This window comes from Peromyscus leucopus, chromosome 2 (assembly GCF_004664715.2).
Source record: "Peromyscus leucopus breed LL Stock chromosome 2, UCI_PerLeu_2.1, whole genome shotgun sequence".
NCBI lineage: Eukaryota > Metazoa > Chordata > Mammalia > Rodentia > Cricetidae > Peromyscus > Peromyscus leucopus.
This window is the reverse complement of record NC_051064.1, coordinates 66,765,151-66,789,064: the sequence shown is the minus strand read 5'-3', so window position 1 is coordinate 66,789,064 and position 23,914 is coordinate 66,765,151.

Genomic DNA, 23,914 nt, shown 5'->3' with positions numbered 1-23,914 from the left:
CTGTTTTCATTTTTACTTTTTCTACTTAAATGTCCAAGCACTATGCTATAGAAGCCAATGTATAGATCTAAAGTGACTCCCCTTAACATCCTGTAATATTGACAATTATCCAAGCACGGTAAAGATCTATTTTTTATTATTTTTTACTTACGTGTATGTTTGGGTGTAGGAATGTGCATTTGAATATAGATATTCATTGAAACCAGAAGAAAGCACTGAATCCCCTGGAACTGGAGTCATAAGCTGTTGTGAGCCACCTTACATGGATGCTATGAAATAAATAGGAATCCTCTCAAGAATGGTACATGCTCTTAACCACTGAACCATCTCTCCAACTCCTACCCAAGCCCTCTGAATAGTAATTACTTTCTCTCCAAAACATGGTTAGTACTCTTATCTTGGAATTTTTTTAATTGACTGAGATGATACGTGTGAAATATTTATAATAGTGCCTGAAATTCAATGAATGCATATGTTACGAATCATGGTGTCAAGTATTTAAAGATGAGCAGGAACATTAGAGCAGAAAAGTAGAGAATGGGACTCAAGGCAGAGAAAAACACTTATAGAAATGAGCAGAATTAAGAACATGTATCCTAAGAGAGTGCAAGTTGGTCCTTTTGTAGAATGTTTCATTGCTGGGAGGAGCAAGTACTGAAACTGAAGAGGGAAACTGGGTTCAAATTCTGAAAAGTCTTACAAACCATTTGAACAAGTTTGAACTTTATCCTGCAGACAAGGAGAGACAATGGTCTTTAAACAGAGAAGCAACATTATGGAACTCTTAGGAAGAAAATCCTAGCAACAGAGTGTAAAATGAGTTCAAGAGGGGCAAATCGGGAAGTGGAAGTTGTAGAAAATGTCTACAATAATATTGGCAAGAAAAATTAAAGGTAGTGGCAATGATAGAGAAACACGGTGGAGCTGGAGGATGGTGCGATGGCAGGGCTAATAAAACAAGATGTTTGACGGGAATGAGGGACAAGAGACGAGAAGTGTCAACAGTGACCCCCCACTAGAATTTGTTTTGTTTTGTTTTTTGAGACAGGGTTTCTCTGTATAGTTTTGGTGCCTCTCCTGGATCTCACTTGTAGACCAAGCTGGCCTCAAACTCACAGAGATCTGCCTGGCTCTGCCTCCCGAGTGCTGGGATTAAAGGCGTGTGCCACCACCGCCTGGCTCCCTCACTGGAGTTAAGAAAGACAAGAAGAACAGAGACTGATTGCACTTTATTAGTTAGATGATGAGTGTTTATGTGTGAGACTGTTGAGCAGGATGCTGGGAACTAGTCTGGTAAGCGCTGACTGCGGTGCTCTAAGTCACAGACAGAAACTGAGGAGTCACCAGATAGTCTCGAGTAAACTCTGGGGAAACTTCCAGGAAGAAAAGCTGAACTTGCTATCTTCTTGGTTGGCTACATTACTTTCTGTTGTGTTCACTCTTCTGAGATTAAGTGAGACATACTCCATGTCACATGGTCTTCATAAGCAATGTTTTCAAGCCATCCTAGAACTATTTAACTTTCATAATGGTTTTATTACACAAAATACAACCACAGTTAAGCCACCTCATTTTCTAATGCAGATAAATTGTCACTTAGCATTGAATTCATCAAGAGAAAATGCTTCCTTGGATTTGGAGGGATTTGCTACCTCCTGACAGAAATCATGGACTCTTATTATGCAAACTTTGCCTTGACTTGACTTAGGCCCAGATGTTAGAGGTATAAACTACCACTCTTTATGACCTAAAAATAAATGCATCTTCAGAACACAGATATATACAAATTGGCCAAAAAAACCTCATTCTTTCATTGTGGAAATCAAAGTTCAATAAATAAATAAAGTTTTCAAAGAAAATTTTATTTTTTTAAAAAAAGAAGAAACCAAAGTTTGACCATCCTTCTTACTTTTCCCAATTTGTCTTCCTTTCAAGCCCAAGATTAGTTTCCACAGATGAGTAAGGCTAAATGCCATTTATCCTGTGTTAAATCTGTAGTGATTTCTGTGACTATTCTAGAACAGGGAATCTAGATTATAAAAACATATCTCTAAAGGATTGGTGATAAACCTCCTTCCACCTCAAGCATCAACCTCTAAGCCTATCGTTTGAAACAAATGAATGACCAGGCATCATCGTTTTTTTTATAGGAGGTGTTGTGATAGCTACTCTTGGTTCTCAGCTTGACTATATCTAGAATTAACTAAAACCCAAGTGGTATGGTACACCTGTGAGGCATTTCATTTTCTTCATTAAATCATTTGAAATAGGAAGGCCACTTGCAATCTGGATCTTTTGAGGTGGGAAGATCCACCTTTAATGTAGGCCACATCTTCTGGAGCAGTCTACGTAAAGGACATGAAAGAAGGAAGATCTTGCTCTTTGCCTGCTTGCTTTTGCTTTTGTTAGCAAGTTCATTCCTCTACTAGCATTACAGCCTACTTCTTCAGGATTCCAGCATATACTGAAGACCAGCTGAGACATCCAGCCTCATGTACTGGACAACTACTGGAATATCAGACCTTCTGTTGGTAAACAGCCATTATTGGACTAGCTGGACCACATCCTGTAAACCATTCTAACAAATCCTCTTTATATGTATATATACATGTATATTCATATATATATATATATATATATATATACATATACATATACATATCAGTGCTGTCATTTCTGTTACTCTAGAGAACTTTAACCAATACAGTCACCATTTCTATACCTTGGTAGAGTGCTTTGATGGCTAAGAGTGATTATCAAAATGCAGACTCAAGAATCACCCAGGACAAACACACCTGAGCAGATCTCTAAGAGAGGTTGTAGATTAATTAATTGAAGAAGACCCAAGCTGAATAAGAATGGCACCATTCCAAGAGCTGGGGTCCTGGACTGAGTAAGAAGAAGAAAGTAAGCTGAGCGCCAGCACTCACCTCTCTGTGTTTGCTGACAGTGGATGCCATGTGACCAGCTGCCTTGGGCTTCTGCTGCTGTGACTTCTGTTACGATGGACCATAACCTAAACTGCGAGCCAAAATAAGTGTTTCTGGAAGTTACTTTGAAGTTATTTTGTCCCAGCCGTGAGCAAAGTAACTAACCCAGGTGTAAAGAATTTATGAGCAGGAACATCATTAACTTGTCTCTCTCAAGCTAAGTGTTGGGCAAAAAAAGACTTTGGACAACAAACTTCTTTCAAGATGACTTGTAGACAAGATAAACAAGGACAGCTTGCTGCCTTCTTCCTTGTCCAATTTCCTGTGTCTGGTTAACAATAGGAGCTGGTTAGACTTAATCACCACTTGATCATAGAATTGCAGCTTATAAACTCTGGGTTTAGGCTGGGTGTAGTAGCTCAAGACTACAATCCCGACAATTGGGAGACTGTAGCAAGGGCATTACCATAAGTTTGAAGAGTCAGCATAGGCTACAGAGTTGAGATTCTACCTGACAGAAAGGGAAAGAGTGGGCACTGGAGAGACGGCTTAGCAGTTAAGAGCACTGACTGCTCTTCTAGAGGACCTGGGTTCAATTCCCAGCACCCACAGGGCAGCTCCCAACTGTCTGTAACTCCACTTCCAGGGGACCCAAAACCCATGGCAAAACACTAATGCACATAAAATTCTTAAAAAGAAAGAAAGGGAGAGAGCAAGCAAAATATCAATTCTATACACACTCGAGCTCAGAACTTGAGCAAATAACCAAATCTCCCACAAGTTCACTATCCATGTTTATAAACACTAAACATGGCATTCCTTCACAGGTTTGTTTAATCATTAATGGGACAACATATGCAAAAATATTCAGTATGGTGCCAAATAAAACCTTGCCTCCAAAATCAGTACTAATACGAAGTCTGACATCGAGCTTGCGATCTAAGATTATAAGTCTGTTTGTGCCAAGTGTTCAACCTTTTCTCTAGTTACATAGTGGAAGACTACAATTGAAGTCATAGATCCTGAATCATATTACTTGTAGACCATACGTGATCTATTTTCATATTCATCATCAGCAAACATATGCCTGTTCAGGTGGTTAGAGATACAGGATGAGAAATATTTTACAAATTTTTCAAACATATCTACTCCCTAAGAAAATTAATATACATTTTTATCAAGGGAACATTCCAAGGAAGTTCTACTTAATACAGAGAATTGAAGAGGGCAAACTGGGTAAATAAAATGTTAGCAAAAGGTCAAAGGATATTTAAGAGATCTAGCCAAGATAAATAGCATAGACTGAAAGGGTAAAAAAAAAAAAAAAAAAACTAATAATGAATTAACATTTTAGAACTCGGTCTTATGGTCCAGTATATGCCACTTTCCTTGTGTGATATACTAAATATGTAATATTTATTATAATATATACCATATATAATATTCATAACATTTGTTTACATTTATACATAATAAAATAAGCACACTATTAGCATGTATGCACCAAAGGGAAACTGATGTCTGGAGTCACCTGACATTCATACCAGAATTTACTAATTATACAAAGAAATATTAATATACCTGGTCACACAGAGCTGAGGGAGGAGGTTTGAGGTTGTATCTTATTCATGACCAAATCCTCTCCAGCCTACCATGTGACTTCCTGTAGTCATCTGTGAGAAGCTGTGGACTTTGCCATCCTGGGCCATTTATCCAGGCATGATTTTTAATTAGTGCACACAAAGTTGATGTGAAAAGCTTGGCAGCTCATCCCTTCACCCTGGTTGGGTTCATTGCCTCATTAGAAATGTCCTGGATGGCTGACCACCCAGACAAAACTAACAAGCGCATTTTTCACTATCTGCAGTAGCAGTAAGGAACGTTTTTATAAAGATTTAAGATTTACAAGGTGCCTTTATGTATGCAATGCTCCATTAGTGGACTGCAGACAGAAGACCAGACCAGATTTGAAATTTTCAGACTGCTGTCCCAATTCTTTGACCCTGGGGAAAGAATGCACTCCTCCAGTTTTTTCTTCCTCCTCTTTAGTGACATAGAAACAATAGTACTCGCATCACAGGGAAGTGTTTGGATTAACTGAGATAGCACACGTGAAAAGAGATACCTCTCTGTGGGTAGCATTTTTGTTATGACCCAGTCTGCCGCCTTCCAGTTTCTCCATCCATTTAATTTAATGAGGAAAATAGCCTTCTGTACATGATAGTGGCCCCAGACAGATGCTCTGAGAAGACTGGACAGAAAATATCTCGGAAGACCACAATAGAAAATTCAGGCAAGGAAGCTGGAACAGATTATGTCGGCTCAGTTGACAGTTTAGACAGGATCTCATTGGCAAGCCAGATAGCCTAGAAATTATTTTCTAGATAAATATGATTCTTGTTAGCTGCTGAGCCAGGGAACGTTGTGCCCATTTGACAAAGGAAATACTTTAGACATAATAGAGGGAATGTTCAAGTTGACTCCAGAATGGAAATCTTGCCTCTTGAATCTCTTCTTCCCTCGTGTTTTGTATTAAAATTCCTGGATGGAGTCTTGAGCCTCCCTCAAGGTAAGGGGGTTGGGGCTCAACCAGAAACTCTATTCGAGGGAAAGCAGTGATTACTGCTCCTATCTTTCACAGTCAAATAAATATTTACTAAGTAGGGACACACAGCATACATTAAGATTAATGCTTCACACCGCTTTGGAAATGTCTGTCATATCTGTCATGTTTCCCCATCTCCATGACTGGGAAGGGCTCTGCTGTCTCTCAGCAAGAGCTGCCATTTTCCTGATGGTGCTCAGCAGGAGTCGGGGACTGATTACACACTCACAGCCACAGGACTGGCAGATAAGCATGCAAAGCCCAAGGGAGAGAGGGCAAGATTATACAGTTAGTGTACAGTGAGGTCTGCGGTCACTGCAATGTTTTTAGGGAGCGGTTTAAGGGTGATTTCAAAGACAGAAAAAGTGCACATAATGGGAACATCCATGTTTATGAACTATTAACAGTGACAAAAAAAAGAAAGAAAATAAAACTGGAGGAAATGGACAATCATCTATCTTAGTTAAATAGCCTCTACAGAGTGATGTGGTCTGTGTGTCAAGTTGTCATCAGCCCAAGAGTTTAAGGGAGAGTTTGCACTTCAAAGATATTGATGTGTGTGTTTCTCCAAGTGTCAGTCACCCAGTGCCTGTGCAGAGGGGAGCTATCTGGACTCAGATAATTTTATTTAGTTGCTCTTCCTTCCTCTCAGAATGGTGTCAACTCCTGACACTAGTCTGGCTGCTGAAATGATAGTTTACACTTTCGTTAATGGTATATTTACGATCCCTTTAAAATACCAGTGATCTGCTCTAGGAAAATAGACGCAAGCATTAAGATAGCCACATTTTTCAGTTGTTGCTTGCTGTTGGCATTTCGGGTCCTGCTGTGGCTAGAGTCATCAGGAGGTGGGACGAAACTTGACTGGCTATTTTGAGACAGCGAGAGAAACAGATCTGGGGAGATGTAGTAGTGGAGCTAGCCCTAGGTGAGATGGGAAATCGTAAGCAGAGAGGTATGTGTGACACAGTTGACTACATTCCCCCAAGTATTCAAAAATGAATTAGTGAAATTCCTGAATGTGCTGGAATGCTCTGCTCATACCAGCTGTGTTTTCTCTGTGACTCATGCCTTAGGGTCCCATCTCTGCAGCTCAAATCTGTGGGTAGTCTCATTTGCCATCAATGTCAACTTCCTGGGGTTTTTTTGTTTTGTTTTGTTTGTTTGGTGGGGGTGCTCTGTTTTTGTTGTTTTGGTTTTTTTTTTTTTTACCCATTTTCTTCTTCTTCTCTTCCTCCTCCTCATTTTCTTCTTCTTCCCCTTCTTCTTCACACAAGCTTCTAGACTAGAGTTACAGCCCAAGGGTGGAACACTTACTCAGTATGTATAAAACTCTGGATCTGATACTCCAGACACACACACACAAGCACATTCAGGCACACACACACAAACATGTATATGCACGTACATGCATGCACAGACACACATGCATACACATTCACACACACACACACACACACACACACACACACACACACACAGGGGGGGGGGGGGGAGAGAGAGAGAGAGAGAGAGAGAGAGAGAGAGAGAGAGAGAAGAAATATACATTTTTTGTTCAAAAATTAGCAATTCTCCCTATCAATATTTATACCCAGTATGTATACTTTCCCAAAAGAGGTATTTTTATATCATAAAAAATGAAACTGGAGAATCATTACAACAGCCTTATCTTGAACACTTTCTGATATTACCTGCATGTTTAGAACATTTTCATTATTTCAATATAAATATCAAGAAAAATAATGCCTGCGATATGATTCCAGCTTCCAGAACCAACACAGGTTGTTAGTTTGGGTTCCCCAGAAGCAGGACCTGCAAAGAGGATTCTTATAGGAATGAAAGGGTTCTTTGGAGAAACTGGGAGAGTTGGGAGATCAGGATAGGAAGAAGCAAGTGTGGTGAAAGATTAGGCTGCATTCAACCTCAGCCTGCATCTGCAGAGGATGAAGGATGCTGTCATTCGGCCTGCTTTGGGGCAAATGAGCTGGGGTTTCATACTGCTGCACTTTGTGAACTGAAAATTCAGGATGATTACAAAGTAAGAAAAAAGAACTGCACCTCCTAGAAGCAACTATGTTCATAAAGTACTGACTAAAGAAAGCTAAGTCATCTTCCCCCCATTAAAGAGCCTATATGGTAAACCACCAGCTCCAAGGTGCTCCCAAAGGATGTGAACCACCTAGCTCCTGGAAACTCTGAGGAAAGCCTGTCCAAGAGCCCAGAGAGCAGCCTCTCAGGAAGGTTAAGGAACATAATAATGAGAAATAAAACATTCAGAACCTGTGGGAGGGTATCCCAGAGCATTTGTGTAGGAGGACAGGCGGCATCCACTAGACACATGGAGTCTCACTATTCACTGACCAAGTAGTGCCTACCATGTACCAGTAACAAGGTCTGAACTGAACTTATAAACAAATGAATAGGAGACAGTTTCCTGAAGACATTCCACATGAAGGTGGTGGTGTAGGTCAGTTGGCATTCATGAAGCCCTCAGTTCAATCCCCAGTACTGCATCAACCTAGGTTCTCCTCTTTTCTTTTTTTTATTAAGAAATTTTTTATTCATTTTAAATACCAATCACAGATCCTCCTCTTCTCTCCTCCCACTCCTCTAGCCTTCTCTCACATACCCACCCCCTATTCCCTCCTACAAGAAGGTAAGGCCTCCCATGGGGAGTCAGCAGAGCCTGGTACATTCAGTAGAGGCAGGTCCAAGCCCCTCCCCATTCCTCAAGGCTGTGCAAGGTGTCCCAACATAGGTAATGGACTCCAAAAAGCCAGCTCATGTACTAGGAATAGATCGTGATCTTACTGCCAGGGGTCTCTCAAGCAGATCAAGCTACACAACTGTCTCGCTTATGCAGAGGGCCTAGTCCAGTCCCGTAGAGGCTCCACAGGTGTTGGTCAAAACTTCACGGGTTCTCCTCTTTTCTTATCTTGATATTCCCAATGTAATCTCAGCATTCAGGAGATAGAGGAGGCAAGATGATCACACATTCAGGATCCTCCTCCTCTATATTGTAAGTTCAAGTCCAGTCTGGGATACTTGAGACTGTTTAAAAAAAAAAAAAAGTTCAATACCAATTTTTTGTTTGTTATTGTTGTTGTTGTTATTTTGTTTTGTTTTGAGACAGGCTTTTTCTACAGAGCCCTGGCTGTTCTGGAACTCACCATGTAGAGCAGGCTGACCTCAAACTCACAGAGATCTGCCTGCTTCTGCCTTCTGAATGCTAGGGTCAAAGATGGGTGTCACCCAACCAGAAATATTTTTAATTTAATAAAATATTAAAATTTTACAAGCATTGTTTTTTGTTTTGTTTTTTAAGACAGAGTTTCTTTGGGTAGCCCTGGCTGTCCTGGAACTATCTTTGTACACCAGGCTGGACTCAATCTGCCTGCCTCTGCCTCCTGAGTCCTGGCATTATAGACATGTGCCCAACCAGGCACGAGCAGAGATTTTTACTGAAAGAACAAAGAAGACAAAAATGTCAGCACCTTGAAAAAGGAATAGATATATAAATATATCATTAAAAGAGAGTTTTTGTTCCATACTTTCATGGATGAAAGCGTTATGAAACTATATACAATAAAGCCTATAGTAACCAGGAGTGGGTTTAATGCAAAACTCCAGAGAGAATGCAATCATAAACATTGCACACTTTTTTCTTTTGAAAATTGTCTTTTTATTTTATTTTATGTTTAAGAGTGTTTTGCTTGCATGTATGTCTATGAATGCCTGGTGCCCTCAGGGACCAAAAGTGGGCGCTAGATTTCCTGGAACTGTAGCTAGAGACAGCTGTGAGCTGTCAGGGGAGCTGAGAATCAAACCCACTTCTCCTGCAAAAACAAGTGCTCTTAACTGCTGGGCCATCTCCCCCAGCCTGAGTTAGACACTTTTGAAGAAGCAGAAGAACCTGAGATCCCTGTGAAAAGACAGAGCTCTGCACTGTCAGCACAGCTGAGCTCTGCTCCTACCCTGCAGTACACACTGCTTTTCTGTGAGAGCGGCAATGAGCAACAAGCCACGGAGACACAAGCAAGAAGAGCATCCTTAGGCCCTACAGGAGTGCTCATCCTCAGCTCATTGTCTCTCAATACTGATTCCCCACCTAAGAAGTGAGGCTTGCAGAGCCTCGACATCAGTCTGCTGTCCAAGAACAACCGGAACAAGAAGACACGAGCGTGGTGATACATATCTAGAACCTCAGTGCTCAGGAGAGAAAAGCAAGGTCATCAGAAATTCAAGGTCATCCTCCTCAGAAGTATAAGGAGTTTGAGACCTTTTCTGGATGGGTGGGTGGGTGGATGGATGGATGGATGAATGGATGGATGGACGGACAGACGGATGGATGTCTCTGTCACATGCAGACAAACAGGAAGATTAGACTTCTTCTATCTCTGGGGAATAAGGTAAAAAGGTGAGCTCCAGAGAAGGGCATTAAACAATTACTGACTCAGAAGCCCACAGAAAAAGTCCGCAATGTTCTCTGTCAGCCACTTGCACCTAATTCTCAGGAGGAGTGACTGCAATTTGCAGGGGGAAAGACTTCTTATTTTGTGACTGAAATTTGAAGAGAGATGAAAGTGAACCATCAGCTTGAAGGATGGGGACACCTGGGTCCAGATAGGGGCAAAATGCTCAGCAGATATGAATAATAATGGGAAGGAAAGAGGGGTCCTAGGTGATTCTCACCTCCTGCTTTGTGTCCTCTTGAGAAGCCCTCCCCCTGATGGTCTAAATATTGCATAAACTTCATCCACACTCTTACCTGGACTCTAATGGCTCTTGAACTCCACTGCTTGTTGAGGTCTTTGGGAGTCTTCTTGTCTGATATCCTGATGAGCTCTGTTACTCTCCATCAGCAAACTCTTTGCTGATAAAGAAAAAACAGCAGGAGGAAGAAGGAAGAGGAAGAAAAAAAAAAAACTTTCATTTCAGACTTTCCAGACAAGTGAAAGTTAGAGCTGGGATGTGCAAATAGAGCAGTGGTGGTCTCCTGAAGGTCTTAAGTGTGCTCTCTAATTATGAAAGAAACAGCATGTTGTAGGTGGAAGGGAGGACGGCCGCAGTGTAGATGAGTCCTCAAAGTTAGTAAGATCAGCACAGAGTGAAGTCGAGGAGAGACTAACATCATGTTTGATGCCGTGAAGAAGACACCAGCTCTAATGGCAGTGGGGTGGGGGTGGGGCGTGGGGCATGGAAGGGCACAGGGCAGAGCCATATGAGGAATAAGTCAGAGCCCACAAGGACTGGAAAGCAAGATGGCAGAAAAATAAAATCGGAAGCTGAACACACTGCTTTCTGCTAAGGGACTCTGCTGTGGGATGTTCTGTATGTCCTGTGGGAGCCCGTTCTCAGGTTCCTCGTGGCTTTACCCAGCAGGTCCGCATAGAGGATGATTAGGACCACGGGCCTGAGTGCAGGTGTCTGAGATGATCTGCACTTGGCTGTGCTGTGGGATGGTCTGTATGTCAAGTTGCTCTGATTGGTCAATAAATAAAACACTGATTGGCCCGTGGCTAGGCAGGAAGTATAGGCGGGACTAACAGAGAGGAGAAAGGAGAGAACAGGAAGGCAGAAGGAGTCACTGCCAGCCGCCACCCTGAAAAGCAGCATGAAATAATGCCGATAAGCCATGAGCCATGTGGCAAGGTATGGATTTATAGAAATGGATTAATTTAAGCTATAAGAACAGTTAGCAAGAAGCCTGCCACGGCCATACAGTTTGTAACCAATATAAGTCTCTGTGTTTACTTGGTTGGGTCTGAGCGGCTGTGGGACTGGCAGGTGACAAAGATTTGTCCTGACTGTGGGCAAGGCAGGGAAACTCTAGCTACAGGACTCCCTTTTGGTGACCAAGTCTACAACCAGTAATCACTGTTGAAACAAGAAAATTTTTAAACTCTTTCTTTTTTTTAAAGATTTATTTATAGCCAGGCAGCACTTGGGAGGCAGAGCCAGGTGGATCTCTGTAAGTTCAAGGCCAGCCTGGTCTACAGAGAGAGATCCAGGACAGGCACCAAAACTACACAGAGAAATCCTGTCTCAAAAAAAAAAAAAGTTTTATTTATTTATGCATATGAGTGTTCTGCTTGTGTGTATGCCTGCATGACAGAAGAGAGCATCAGATCTCATTATAGATGGTTGGAAGCCACCATGTGGTTGCTGAGAATTGAACTCAGAACTTCTGGAAGAGCAGCCAGTGATCTTAACCACTAAGCCATCTCTCCAGCCCCAATTTTAAACTTCTCAAGCAGAACTGTTTTAATCGAGGTAAAGAAAGAAATAAAGAAAACAGAAAGGTCAGTACCTTGAAGAAAGAGTAGACATAAATTGTATATCCTAAATAGACATGAAACAAATATCATTGAAAGAGAATTTTTGTTCTATCTTTTCATGAATGGCTGACCACCCACAACATGAACTCTGATCTCTGCATGTGTACTGTGGCATGTATACACACACACACACACACACACACACACACACACACACACACACACACAAAGTAAATAGATAAATGCATGTTTTGGTTTGGTTTGGTTTGGTTTGCTTGGTTTGTTAAAGGCTGATAGCTGGCAGTTAAGCTCCGTGAATAACTTGGCAGTTAGAGTGTTTGCCAGCAAGCCTGACAACCTGAGTTCAATCCCCAGGACCCACACAGTGGAATGAGAAAGCCTACTTCTATAAGTTGTCCTCTGACCTTCATACTGACACTGTGATATCCATGTCCCCACCACCACAACATACATAATAAATAAATGATTGTAATTTTTAAGAGAGGGAGAGAAGTATTTTCAAGCTAAAAATGGGGGGACAGAGAAACCTTCCTGAGATGATGTGCTCCCAGATATTCACTGTGCACTCACTATAGTGGCCAGTCAGTGCTATGGAACACTTGAATAATGGGTGGTAGGACTGAAGGCAAACTGGAATCTTCATTTTCTCCAACTCTAACTGACTGAAATTACATGAGCCCATGTGGTTAGTGGTTTCCCCATCAGACAGCCATGACCTAATTACCATCTTACAGCTATGAAGAAAAAAACAGTAAAATAATGGGATGGAAGAAGAGAAGAAAAGGAAATATGAGGACGAAGTAGAGAAAGGAACGCCATGTACCCAGTTGGTTTGTGGATGGAGTGAAGACCACCAGGTAGCCCTGTTCTCTTGCAGAAAAGGCATGGTGGTAGGAGATGTGTTGGCACCAGAGTTGAACTCCCTAAGCTAGAGAAGTTGAGTTGGCAGGGGGCCATTGCCAGGACAACATCAAATAGCTTCTGCCAGCTTGAAAACTGTTGAGCTAATGGTTCTTTCCATGTTCAAGTTTAAAGCTACAGCTAAAGACATGTAAAGTATCTGTTTCCATTAAGATGAAGCCAAGGAACAACCCTAAGAGACACTTTATTTGACACAACTTCTTAAGGAATGGTAGGTCTTAGTCTTTCAAAGATAATTTTGGTTCATTCTTGAATGACAGAAAAGAGCCCTACAGAAATTAGTATTCAAGCTGGGCATGATGGCCCATGGTTGTAATCCTAGAACTAGGAAGGCAGAGGCAGAATGATCAGAAATTCAGACAGGTCTTGACAATATAGTGAGTTTAAAGTCATCTTAGGCTGCATGATCCTGCCCCCTCCCCAAAGAAAAAAGTTGACATTCAATCTTAAGTACATTTTACTGATTTCATGGGTATGTGCATAGCATGGCATTTTTGTCCTCGGGACACACACACACACACACACACACACACACACACACACACACACACAAAAAAAAAAAAAAAAAACCAGATGATACCATGTTTTTGCTCGTGTTTTGCTTGGATCTGAGACAAGTTCTCACTATGTAGGTCATACATAGTGACTCACTATATAGAACTCACTATATAGAAAAGGATGACCTCAAATTCTCAGAGATCCTCTGCATGACATTACAGGTGTGCATCATCAGACCTAGCCACATGATACTACTTTACATTGGTGAGATGGGAAACTCTCCCCACAAAAGAAAGAGAGAGAGAGTGCAAGGAGGAAAGAGAAAGAGAGAGACAGAGAAAGAAAGAATCTTTTCTTCAGTAGAATACTTTTTTTCTAAGTACTAGAGGCTCCATTGAGGAGACTGGAAATGTCAAGGGTAGAGAAGGATCTAGAAGAGTGCTTTCTTTAAGCATAACAGATCCCACCTAGAACAAATCACTGTATTATTTATTTCATACCTTCCTCTTACATGGTCTTGCCCATTGACTACCATGTTACATTAGGAAAGTTATCATGAAAGAAAATTAATCAGCTTCGACACAGGGCTAAAATACACAGGGAGCTTTTCTATGGTGATGATCTCCATTCCCATCATCTCTATTCTTCAGCAGAGACAACTAAGACCCACAAGAAATGGTCTGTACGAATTGACCCAACTGCTGAGTAGGAGGAACAAGAGTGGGCCAGGTCTTCTTCATCCACACCTCATACAAAAGCACGGGACTACACAGGGAATTACTTCATTCCTAACACAAGACGAAGCCCACAACAAAATCCATGCTTTTCAGACCATTTCCAAAGTACAGCACCTGAGAAAGACTGAGAGTCAGTCATCAAAGCATGGAGATCCTCACAGTCAGATTCAGTAGCTGGAAAAATATGAAGAAAAAATACAAAAAAAAGGTGTTTTGCATAATTAATTTATTGATTTCTTATTGAGAGTCCCAAAGCCATCCCTTCTAATGATATTTTAGCTAAAACTTGTTCTTGAAAAACAAGAGACAGATTATACATATTTTATGAAATTAAAAATTAAGAAATTTTAAGTTAAAATCTTAGTCAGAAGAGGAAGCAAGGAAGACTTGTTCTTACTTTGTAATACGAAATATTATTTGACTATTTACACTGAAGCTCAAGTGAAGAATGATTTTTGTAAGTAAAAGAAAGAAGGTGAGAACGGAGAGAAGGCTCAGGTAGGATTGGCTTGTAAGCAAAGGACTTGAGTTCACTCCGTAGAACTTAACTAAGAAGTCCAGGCAGGATGGCAAGTGCTCACAAATCTTAACACGAGACAGACAGAGCTCACGGGGGTTCACTGGCAAGCCAATCCATTCGACTTGCCAAGCTCCAAGCCATTGAGAGACCTTGCCTCAAGAAAAAGGGCCTGAAGAATAATACCTGAGGTTGTCGGCTGTCCTCTTCCACATGCAGGTGGAGAGAGAGAGAGAGAGAGAGAGAGAGAGAGAGAGAGAGAGAGAGAGAGAGAGAGAGAGAGAGAGAAAGTAGTACAAGACAGATTGTTACATATGCCAAACTTGAGATGAACATTTTAGGTATGAACTAATGGTTGGTTGATTAAAAAAAAAAAAGAAAGAAAAGCTTGTCCTATGCTTACCATGTATGAAACAATAAGCTAAAAATTCAACATTTTTTTTCTTTTCACCTGAATTGAAAGTTGACTCTGTATGGAAAAGGAGCAGAGGACAAGGATACCTGCTGAGAGTGCTGAGAGACAGTATCTTCTAGACATGACAAGAAAACTGTACCCATGAAATCCTAACAATGTGGTTGCCTAAAGATGACCTGCAGAATGACACCACCAGTTGACATGCCAACAAGGGTGGGAGAAATTTCCCAAGACACATCCCAAGATAAAGAGCTGCAGGCAGTCATTGGCTGCTGAGGGGAAAAATCAGTCTAATCCCAAGCGATAAGCCCTAAACACATGTATACAGAAACAACATTAAATAGACTCATAGGTTACGTGCACATGTGTGTGCGTGTGTTAGTATCTGTATTTATATATGTAACAATAATAATTAAAGAAGGGAATTTGAAAGGAAGTGGAGGGACACACAGGAAGAGTTGGGGGAGAAAAAGGAAATACAACGGTGGAAATTATATACTTGCAGTACTCACATATAAAATTCTCAAAAATTAATTAAAAAAAAAAGACTCTGTAGAGGCTGTGGCTGACTTCTTAGTGCTTGTTTTGCTGAAGTGACTGGCCTGTGCCCTTCAGGATAATTCTCTCTTCATTATCAGTCATCACTTTAGGAATAAGCCACTAACCCAAGGATCTCCAGATTAAACTCCCTTTACCCCCAATCCAGAAACATTGGAAGGAATGTGTGGTCTCTACCGTCCCTTGGAAAGTCAGTCCTGATAATGATCATGTTGAAAGATGAAAGGCCATTTCCACTGTGCCTTTGAACTTCCTGATCAGGCAACTCTTCTCGACAGAACAAAATGGTGGTTACTTATAGCCAAACTCATCCTGATTCATTCCCTGTTGCTCATTTATACACAGAAAACAGAGGTTTGGAGATGTTGCGCAATCACACCTTGTAAATCAGGATCTGGACACAGAACTCTCTGATTTCAAAGCCCAAGATACTTAACCATAAAATGAAGAGGGCTCATTTTGTTATGTTTCCATAAATGGTTGGCCACTGGCAGTAGGGAAAACAAAAAAACAAACAAACAAACAAACAAAAAAAACCTCTTTACCTTATGTTAGGAAACCACCAGATTCAAGATATATGACTTCATGCATTAACTCTTTATGTCTGTTAACTGACTTCTATATACTATTTTTCATTCAAATATTGATATAATGCCCTTGGAAAGCTCAGCCAATGAAGATGGTGATGCCCAATTCTTCTTATGCTTATAATCTGACTTTTTCTTGAGACAGGGCCTCTCTATATAATCCAGGCTAGTCTCAAACTTGCAACGTAACCTCCTGTCTCTACCATCTGAATGATAAGATTACAGGTATGCACTGCTATATCAGATTTTATTTGTAAATACTAAAAATGTAACCATGTATTTGAAGGGTTTCTGTTTCCTCCACTATGCAGAAAACACTGTTTTTGTTGAGGTAGAACTGTGGACCACTGGAGTTTTGTGTAAAAAATGAGCCTTTATTTATTAAGGGCCTGCTGCTGACAATTAATATCCCTCCTCTTAGTAACTAACACTCCACATTGTACAACTTGTTCAATTCAACCTCTCTGGGCATAAATTACTGCGATAAATGCATGAAGTGAATTGTAGCAAAGGGAAGTATCACATTTTCATCATTTTCTGGTAGACATCAAGGAAGGATTATAGCATATCTACCAATCTCAACATAGCCATCAATAAACTCATCTAGCTAGACACATATTTATAAACAACTAATTTCAGGAAATTCTAGAAAGAATCAGCTCAGAGGAAGAACAACTAATTCTTCTAGAAGGATGACCAAAGAAGGTATCATAGGAATGGGAACTTTTAAGCTAAGCCATGAAAGGGAGGTTGGAAGGAACAGGGCAGAGAGAATTCAGGTAGAGGTGATAACATGGAGACAGCATGGTGATATTTCTTGTCATGGTGACAGGTGAGAGGAATGGCCAGTGAAGCTTAGCATTGCATAAAAGGAAATTCATAGTCAGCCTGTGCTACACATTGAGAAGTTAGGCTTATAAGGATGCCTGTGAACCCAGGGTGGAATAATTATTACTATCATTACATATCGGCATCTCATATTTCATTATTTTATTTTTGTGTTGCTAGGGATTGAACACAGGGTTTTGCATATTCTAGGCAAGAATTTTACCACTGAGTTATACATCCAAAACAAAGAAAATTTGAACATATTATTGAAGTTGGTATTTATAATAATTCTCTTTGTTATTGGTGCTACATTGATAAGAAAATTGACTTTTGAAGTAGTTCAATTGGTAGAGTGCTTGCTTAGCAAGCACAGAGCCCAAGATTTGATCCCTAGTACCCTATAAAACAGGTCTGTAACCCAAGCACTTAAGAGATGGAGGCAAGAGGATCAGAAGCTTAAGGTCATCTCGGAATACATAGCAAGTTCAAGCCAACCTAAGCTATTTGAGACCCTGTTCCAATAAAATAAAACTGAACTTCAGAAAGATTTATTGTCTTGCTGAAAATCACGTAGCAAATTTCAGCTAAAATTCTCCCTCAGAATGCCAGCATCTCCCCTTAAGCATCTCATAACCTGAAGGTTGTAGGGAAATTAACAAGCGTATTTACTTTGATGTCAGTGAATATAGCATATAACTCAGGAAATCAAATATGAGGAAAGATTTTATTTCTTCATTTCAGCTCATAGCCCCCAAACTTTCTCCTTCTATCACAAAACAAAAATTAGAAACATTTAAAGTGCATCCAAGACGTGGATGAGGATAACTTTCTAAATTTCAAGATTGTTAATTTTTGCAATAATTAAGAGTATTCATTGCTACTGGGCAGTAGTGCCATATGCCTTCAATCCCAGCACTCAGGAGGCAAAGGCAGGTGGATATCTGTGAGTTAGAGGCCAGCCTGGTCTACAGAGTGAATTCTAGGACAGCCAGGGCTAAACAGAGAAACCATGCTGTGGGGGAGAAAAAAAAGAGTATTCATTGCTTGTTTGACTATAAAGTAATAAATGCTTATTTTATAAAACTGGGGGAGAAAGCACACCTTAGCCCAGTCACCTCTCAGTATTTTATTAACGTCTTTTTAATTGTTACTTCTGTGCATATACACATGCATATACGGACCTTGTACATCACCAGTTTCTTTCTCAGACTGCTCATCAACAGAAGTGGAACATGAGGCAAACAGACTGTCTGGACTATGTAAAGCACTGCATGTTAGCCAACCCACAGGGTAGGAGTGCTAGGATTACAGGCCTTCCACTGTCTCACTATTTGGAGCAAGTAGGATCTAATAACGATACTTTGACCCAGTTAGAGTAAAGATTATCTTAATGTTGAGAACATATGGAAGTTGCTAGTCCCTCTTGAATTCAGGAATCCCAATTGTTTTTCTCAAAAATGAATGATACAGTCACTTTGAGACTCGATCTAACAGGAAAGTAACAGTTCTGCCCCTAGTGAAGAAGACTTGCTTTGTGAATCTAAGACCCCAAAAGCTTTAACTACTACTTACTGGTTAGTATGATTTAAGCTGAATGTTATATTCATATCTCCCAAAACATATGACCAAGGTGTATGAACAATGAGATCTGGGACCATGAAGATAGTTGGTCAGTAATAAAATCAAAAGGCAAGATGATGCTTTCAAGACCAGCAAAAGTAGAGGTTAACATTGCCTCGTATCCATGTTGTCTATGGAGAATAAATTCGTAGAGAAGGGCCATTCGCAATGCTGGAAAGGGAACATGATTATCACTAGAAACAGCTAATCCATGGAAGGTCTCAGCTAGCCCAACTGGGCACATCACACCATCCACACCCCTGGATGGGGACATTGCTACAAATGCACCATCTCTCGGGCTAGTGCCACTACCAAGCAATTAATACAACTTCCAGCCTTGGGAATCCAGCTTCCATTCAGAGGATGTAAAGCACCAAACCTTTCACCTCACTACCAAATCTCTGCCATCAGTGGGTATTTAAAAATAATAATAATCCAGGAGCTGGAGAGATGGGTCAGCAGTTAAGAGCACTGAATGTTCTTCCGGAGGACCCAGTTCAATTCCCAGCACCCACATGGCAGCTCACAATCACTGTAACTCCAGTTCCAGGGGACACAACACCATGACAAAACACCAGAGCATATAAAATTTTTAAAAGATGTTTAAAAATAATAATAATTGATGGGACTTGTCTATTCTTGGGACATATGTCAGCTTATGTATGTGACAATTCTGGAATCTTCTGCATCTCCTTATTTACTTTATGTGACATCTAAGAAGCACATAAAGGTGTTATTGGTCACTGTAAAGCCAGACATCATATGATGTGCTAGAAGAAATACAATACAAGAAAGCACCACTTCTACTTTCAACAAGCTTGCAGTCCATTAAAGACAAACACAAGAGTCAAGTATATATCAGGAGAACACAGAATTACATGTCACATTGTGTGATGGCCACCCTCCCATACTAAGAGAGGATAAAACACTGTCTATGGAAAGCATACTGAAATCAGAACCTAAGTTCAAGCTCGGGCAGTGTTACTTTCTAGTAGAATGACCTTGACAACCTCTTGGAGCCTTTGAACTACATGGCTTTGTCTCCTTCCTGTCATAAAATTCTATAACTCTCCATGACTCATCTTGAGATATAATGAAGGCAAAGTAAACTTTGTATAAGCGGAAAGGAACAAAAGGGCATTCAAGATATGAACAGTGTGAATCAGAAAAAGAAAGAAAGAAAAGAAAAGTGGTGATGTGTGGCAGGCAAGACACAGAGAAGATGACAGTGACACACTGAGAACCGAGTTAATAAAAACCTACTGCTATCAAGACCAAGGTGGCCACTGTCTTCCACTCCCAACCCTGGGTCCCCTCTCCCTCCATTAATGCCATCACATGTGATCACAACCTAGCTAGATCACTAGAAACGGCCAAAAGTGGAGTTCAGAAGGCCTCTACTCTAAGAACTTCAGCCTGTTGACTGTAACAACCCCATTAAAACTGGTTCAGACAAAGTAGAACAGATTGATATGAAAAGGAGGACCTCGCAAGTTCCAACTGTAAAATATAACAAGGCCTCATGTGACCTGGAAGCACCCGTTCACTCCAGCTGGTACTCTGAGCCCTGTGGTTTCTTACTGTAAATCTGCTTCCTGTCCCCTTCTGACGCCTGCCAGCTCAGTCATTCTTGCCTGATACAATGTGGCCATAATAAAAACCCTGTCTCTAGCCATTCTTGAGTCCAGTGTTTTCATGGTATGGTGCTGACACTGAATTCTTGGTTCTAGGGGAAGCATTTGATTAACCATAAGCCAGTAGGTAAAGCTGTAGTTCTGTAGTTCCTCCAGTTATCAGATGCCAATTGAATCTATGGTACCCAGTTGTGTCTCCTCTCAGGCCCTGGTTCTAGGTTGAACAAATTAAGCTAGATAAACAGAAGAATTTATCTATAGTGAGCAAATCAACTATTTTTTTGCTATAGACTACTAATATATGACAGTTTACACATATGCATATTTAAAAGGTTTATGTGCTGGTATAATGACATCACTATCATATATAGCATCCTATTAAAAGAAAAAATATTTCAAGTTCTATATTACAACAAACTTTCAGGAAAAAAAAATCTATTTTTAGGGGTGGTTTTTACAGAGCACTTACCAATGGAATATAATAAACATAAAGATGAAATGAAAGAGATGGGCATTACTAAATACTGAATATATATATATTTATATATGTTTATATAGATGGGATGGCTCAAGAGTCTGCTAAAGGATCTCAACAATGTATTAAGGTATAAAATGGGGATAATACACTCACTGATACGGAATATGATACAAAAAAAGGAAGATGCCACTGCTGATTCTGCTGGTCCAGCTGCTACTGTCCTGTCCTTCTGACCCGGTGCTGCTCCATGCCACTCTGACCTGGTCCTTGCTACCCAAGAGAGTGAGTGCATGCCCCTCCTCAGTTTTAACTGGCCACGTACCCAGAGAAGACCATACCCATCAGCCCAGACATCCCAAGTCATTGGCTGAACGGATTGAACTCCCACACATTTTTCCTTTTATTTTTAATTAAGAAGGTTCTAATCCTAACTATATACAATAATCCTAAAACTATATATAATAAGAACAACTATCAAGTATTGTACAGAAGAAAGAAAAGGTAATAACATAAGCAAAGATGAAACTACAACCAACAAGAAAAACATCAAGCAAGAAACACATTCTAAATGTCCAGGCCATAGGTAATTGGCAAATTACAAAGGTTATTCTAATACCTGTCCTATCCTGAAGAGTCTGAGTCTTGTACCTAACATGCCCTAGCTAGGACACAAGAGGATTGTAACTGTAACTATCTAGTCTTTAACCCTATCAAAGACCTGAGAAGGAAATTAATATTACCCAAGTAAGCAGGAAGAGTAAGCAAGCGAACCCACCCCCCCCCAAAAAAAATGAGAAATGACAGAAACAGATGGCTGCCTGGACAGAATCAGAACCAGACACTTGGAAATATTTTACTTTCAAATGGCAGGCAAGAAGAAAGTGAGAGGGCTAGCCCCACCTCGGTGACATTAAGAAGCTCTTCAAAAGGAAGCATGACTGGACATGGTGGCACATGCCTCTAATCCTAAGACTTAGGACGTAGAGACAGGAGGATGAGGAGTCTCAGTCATCCTCCACTGCATAGCCAATTTGAGGCCAGTCTGGGCCTACATGAGACAATGTATTAGAAAGAAAGAAAAGAAAGGGAGGGAGGGAGAGAGAGAGGGAGGGAGGGAATAGAAAGGGAAACTAAACAACCTTTGCTGTCAGCCATCTGCCACAAACTGTCCAAGAACTAGACATGCAATTGCTTACTCCTCATAAAATCTAAGAGGAAACTATTACCAGTCCTACTATCAGACAATGGAACTGGTACAGCTGACTTGTACATATGTGTGACAGAAGCAATATTCTACACAAGGCCCCTTTGACTTCAAAACACATACTCAGTCAGCCCTTCTCACCCCTCCAGTCAGCACAGAGGTTCTAGCACTCTGGGGTCAGCCTGCTGGAACCCTCCCCAGTCCTGCGGCAAGGAGCAAGTGGTCTTGTGCCTCAGTTTTCTCAGTAAAGGAAAGGTCTTTTAGAGCATGTGTGTGTGCGTGTGTGTGTGTGTGTGTGTGTGTGTGTGTGTGTGTGTGAGCACACACGTGCAAACACACACACACACACGCTATTCAGAAGATTGGGCTCACATGTGTGAGGGCTTAGAAAAGTTTCAGACTCAACTTCAACCCCTTACCGTTCATTCTGCTGGAGCCAGTTGAAACTCCGGATCTCAAATTCCAGATGTCTTAGTTTGAGCTGAGTCAAGGTCTCCTTACCATACACGGTTTGCTCTGATAATAAGATCTGGAGCAATCTGGTTGGTGGCTAGTTCAGTATGCAGAGTTTTACATAACTCAAATGATCTGCTTGTCTTTTCTCCAGTTTCTGTTGATGAGCAATCTGAGAAAGAAATTGTTGACAATGATGAACATGCATATACATAAATATGCATGAAGGCGAGATAATGCAGCAGTTATTGCTATTATTACCCCTACGTTGCTTTGGATGCTATGATCCGTAGCCACATGATCAATCCTATAAAGAGGGAAAGGTCACCTGCCTAGACCTGATTACAGACAAACGATAGTTTCTGCAGACTACAAAACATATCTGAATATTGAAGAAATGCAAAGAAGTCCAAGTAAATACACTTACCTCAGGAAAAAAACTGAAACCTCGTCAGCACAGACATTTTAAAATGAAGCTGGACCAAGTGCTGAAGACAGAGAAGAAGAAATCAAATATGCTATCGGAGTGATCTTCAATGCTGGCCCTCAGGGGATAAGCTAAGTAACCTAATAGGTGTTTTCCATCTTTGAATTCTATGACTAGAATAGTAATGAAGGCTTTAGTTCGGAATTGAGATGCTGTAGACAACTTAGGAGGTCTAGAGAAAAAAAATATGCTTTTATATTACCTACCCACACACTGTCTGGATTAAACTAGTACTGACTGATTTCTATTTTCCTAAGTGCTCACCCACCATAACAGCGTTTTTACACACTACACGATCATCATACACACATGCATACAATTATGGCTGGAGATACATGAGCATTTGTGGATGGATAGATTGTTCATTCCTGATGCGTTGGTTCCCTGATTCACATTCAACACATGAAGAATGAAAGCAGATTTCTTTTAGAAGAGAAAAAAAAAAACAGTTGGCTGCTGTAGAGTGGAATTTATGGGTCAGATCTTAATTCCTGGAATATGTCAGCAAATAAGTCTTATACTTGTAACTTTACAATGTTTACCTACAATGATGTATGTTTGAGAGGGGGAAGGTGGTAGGTATATGGAAAGAAAAATTAACTTCCCTGTGAGTTCATTATCAGGAGAATTTGGCCTCCACATTTAAGTTACTGTGAGTTGTCTTGAAAATTAAAAATATCCTCACACTGATCACATTCATTTCCTAAGGTGGTAATGAGTTTGAATTATATGTGAAAACATTGAAACTTCTAGCCACAAATGCTCTCCAGACGGTCTAGAAAACCGGTCAGTTAAATCAGAGTTAAATAATATGTGGGTCAAATTCCACAATCTGAAATTCAATAAAAATGTGGGGTTTGTTATGCTACCTCTTAAATAATATTCATATGAGTAGATGAGCATAATAATAAATGAGTAGACCTTATAATCTGAAATGAATACATTATTACCTGGGGCTTTTTCATCTTTTGCAAACTGATAGTTGTTGAAATGGAATCTGACCCACATAAACAAATTCATCTTTATGAATGTGAACCTGATATGGCAGGAACCCTTCGAAGTGCCACACCACATGCTCTTTCCATTACTGAATACTTTCAAGGATACACACTAAGTACACGTAAAAGTTATTTCTATTGAGAA